At 34.2% G+C, this 3,698-nt stretch overlaps 1 long non-coding RNA gene across 2 annotated transcripts; it reads left to right on the top strand.

Moving 5' to 3' along the window:
* The first annotated feature begins 351 nt into the window (after positions 1-351).
* On the top strand, positions 352-2,932 carry LOC309513237. 2 transcript variants are annotated; one of them, XR_014211374.1, is made up of 4 exons: positions 352-420; positions 487-595; positions 905-1,073; positions 2,855-2,932. It is a non-coding gene; the product is annotated as an uncharacterized lncRNA (long non-coding RNA). The 2 variants fall into 2 exon arrangements; XR_014211375.1 differs by having other exon boundaries at positions 361-595.
* The last annotated feature ends 766 nt before the right edge of the window (positions 2,933-3,698 follow it).

Below are 3,698 nucleotides of genomic sequence, written 5' to 3'. Positions count from 1 at the left end.
TAATATTATTTTTTATAAGATTTCTATTTAATTAATTCAAATATTCATAATTTTTTTGTTTATTTTATTAACTCACAGCAATATTATTAACTTATCATGAATACACATTACCATGACTCAATATCATAGTACATTCCTGTAATTTTATTATAATATTTTTATACATATTTTTTGTATTTTTTAACCTACTTTTTATTTTATTATATAATTTTATTTATTTTTATTATTTTAACATTACTTTAATAGTACTTTTTTGTCCTTTTTATCACAAGCTCATCAGCTTAATTTTAATTAATTGTTTTTTTTTTTTTTCGGGGGGGGGGGGGGGGGGGTTCGTTTTTTTTTTTATATGCGATCAGCCAGGTTCACGATGAACGGTTGTTGTGTGATGCAGCGTAAGGAAAAAATGAAAGCACACAGGTTTGCTTCAGCATCTGATGGCCTATTAGCCTGAATGAATCTCCTCAAACGTATATGTCCATGCAGGAGATGTGATATGAGCGTCGGCCTCTTCTTCTGTAACCGCATCAAACTCATCAAAGCTTGAGGAGGGATGGAAATATGCAGCGTTTTCTGCCGTCAAACTGAAAAGGAGGTCAGTTGCGAACCCTGCAGCTGTAGATTAACAGACATTATGAGGAGAAGCTCAGGAGAATACGAGATCAGCTTTCCGATGGCCTTGTGCTGTTTAAACACAAAGACACTGAGTTAAACCCTCTCTCGCTCTTATTTCAGGCTTTGTTTGTCCTTGAAGGAGTCGAGGCTGCGTTTGATGTGTATGATAAACAAGCGCATCGCTCTTATTGTTGTTCTTAACAATGCTTTTCTAAAAATAAAAAAATAAAGTCACATGATAATTTCTTACAATAATTAATGAATGAATTAAATCCTGTGATTGCTGCAGATCCAGAGCGAGCTGTGAAATTCCATCATGAATATTCATGAAGACGTGTGACCCGGGGCAGGATGTCGACCGAGCGCTATCCCAGCATGCCCTGCTGTGAGGGAAGTTGATCAGATCATCTTCAGCTTATTGGCTTCATTCTGTGTCCTCGTGTGAACAACAGACGAGTGTAAGTACACACTTCATCGGGAGCACGGCATTTCATTTGACTATTTATAATGTAAAACAATTATGCTGTACAGAAACCCTTGAAAACTGAGGGTGTCAAATGGTAATACTGTGGTATAAAAGGCCATGCTAAAAGATGCTTGTTTAAGATACTTAAACAAATACCATGGTATTATTATTATTATTATTATGTCTAAAAACACCACAATCTGATGTTTTAACTGATGCATATTCACATGTTTGAGAACATCTATAGATAAATTACAGAAGCAGATTAAAAGATAAAAAAAAAAATTTTCAACAAAAAAAAAATTCTTACATTAACTTACGCCATTATTACGTTAATCATAAATACTACCACAGAATTATGACTTTGTCAATATCATGGCACTTATTTTTATTATTAATATTTATATTAATTCTTATTTTGTTTATTTTATTAACTTACCGCAATATTATATGTTATTGTTAATAATTGTTAATACTACCACAACTCATGGCACTTTTCATACTTCATTTTATTAGACTATTTCATAAATATATATATTTTTTTAAATAATGCTATTTATTTAAAAATGTATTTTGTTTGTTTCATTTAACGCACAGCATTATTATTAAGTTATAAAAAAATGGCTACACTATACAATAAGGTCACGTTAGTTAATGTTATGTAATGCATTCACCAATATTACTGTAACTAACAATGAGCAATACATCCGTTACAGTACTTATTAATCTTTGTTAACATTATCAATAAAAATACAACTGTTCATTGTTGGTTCAGATTCATAAACTAATGTTAACAGATTTTAATCACTGATTGGTAAATGATTAAATGCTTTAGTAGTTTTCACTATTAACTGATGTACTTAACTAACCTTAACAATTGAAACATTAATGTAAAGTGTTTGCAAAAAACTACCACAGTATTACAGATATTACAGACAGATTTATAAATATCGAAAATGATAAATATTAGACGTTTCTGAAACTGTGAGTCTTGCTTGTCTGGTCAGAACTAGGGAAAAGTCTTGCGAGTCTTATCTCTTCAATGTGGGATTTTTCACCTGTTTTATCATCAGCGGGTGCAAATCAAAAGTCTAAACAATGAAATAAAACCTTTAGGATTTAATAAATCCTCCTATAGCATCTCCAAACGTGTGCGTATGCATCAGTAAAGCACAGAAACACACTCCTGATATCACAGGCGCCTGGCTTTGAGTCGGATCACAGGTTTTGGAAACAGAGCGACGGCTTAAATGAAACACCAGGCTCCGCACGACACACTTTCTTAGGTAGTTACACGGACATTTCCATGCTAACCGTGTTCCCCGACTGGCCTCCGTCTCAGAGTTAGTTACCGCGGCCTGTGAAAATGCAGGAGGGAAACTATTATCTTTAGTCGGTGTGAGAGTCTGGCGCTGGAGTACGCCGCCTTCATTTTCCCAGTCAGCGGGAGTCCTAGCAGGGTTATAATAGCCTTACATGTGTAATTAACACATGGAAAGGCGAGCGGGACCTGTCGCGCAGGGACAGCAGGAGAAAGCGCTCTCATTCTTCTCTTGACTTTCTCCTCCTTTCTCTCGCTCTCTCTGGACGCGAACACACTTACAAACGTCTCCCTCTCACCTCCTCTCTCACTCTTGCTCTCTTTCACACGCGCTTTGTTCTCCTCTTTCGCTCGTTCCCTCGCTTTCACTCGCCATCTCCCACCTCTTTCTCTCATTGATGTCTCCTGCGCTTCTCTTGATCTCTTGTTCTCGACCCCTCTCTCTTTTCCAGGAGCTGTAAAATGGTGTCCACAACGCTGCTTCCAAGAACTGGGAAAGACAATGGAAGACACCCTTCAAAAGACACTGAACAGGAAGTGTGTGGTTGCATTAGGGAAATAAACACTATGTCTTTTTCTGGCACATTTATAAGGCAGGATTGCATGTGGGCAATCCCAGAATGCATTGCGGCAAGGTCCAGGAAACAATGACTCCGATTTGGTAGACTAGTTGTGAGAAATGTTTATGATAGTGTCATTTTGGCCACACTTTAGTTTAGGGTCCAATTCTCACTATTAAGTATTTGCTTATTATTAGCATGCTTATTACTAGGATATTGTCTGTTTATTATACATATTAATGCCTTATCACACATAATAATATTCTACATCCCTTAATCCACCCAATACCTAAACTTAATAACAACCTTACTAACTATTAATACGCAGTAATTAGGAGTTTATTGAGGCGAAAGTCGCAATTAATAGTTAAAAGTGAGAATTGCACCCTAAACTAAAGTGTGACCAGAATTTAAGTATATACTGAGAAATATTGATAAATGTAATTCTTAATAAAAAAGATCAGATTTTTAATCATATTTAAAGATTTTACTCTATGTATGGGTGTTTCAAAAGTGCATTTCTATTAAAAATATATATTTCTAATATACAAAAGCATTACAACAAACAATTTTTTGTCCTTTTTTTCTATTTTTCAAATACTTTGAGATATATATATATATATATATATATAAATATGAAAATATTAAATATTAATTTAGTTTTTAAATACATGATAAGCTGAACAAACAGTACAATATTTATGTGTGAAAATTAAATCTTCACTTAATCTTTAAT

This window comes from Leuciscus leuciscus (assembly GCF_965113295.1).
Source record: "Leuciscus leuciscus genome assembly, chromosome: 13".
NCBI classification, from domain to species: Eukaryota; Metazoa; Chordata; class Actinopteri; order Cypriniformes; family Leuciscidae; genus Leuciscus; species Leuciscus leuciscus.
This window is presented reverse-complemented; position numbering and strand designations above follow the sequence as displayed.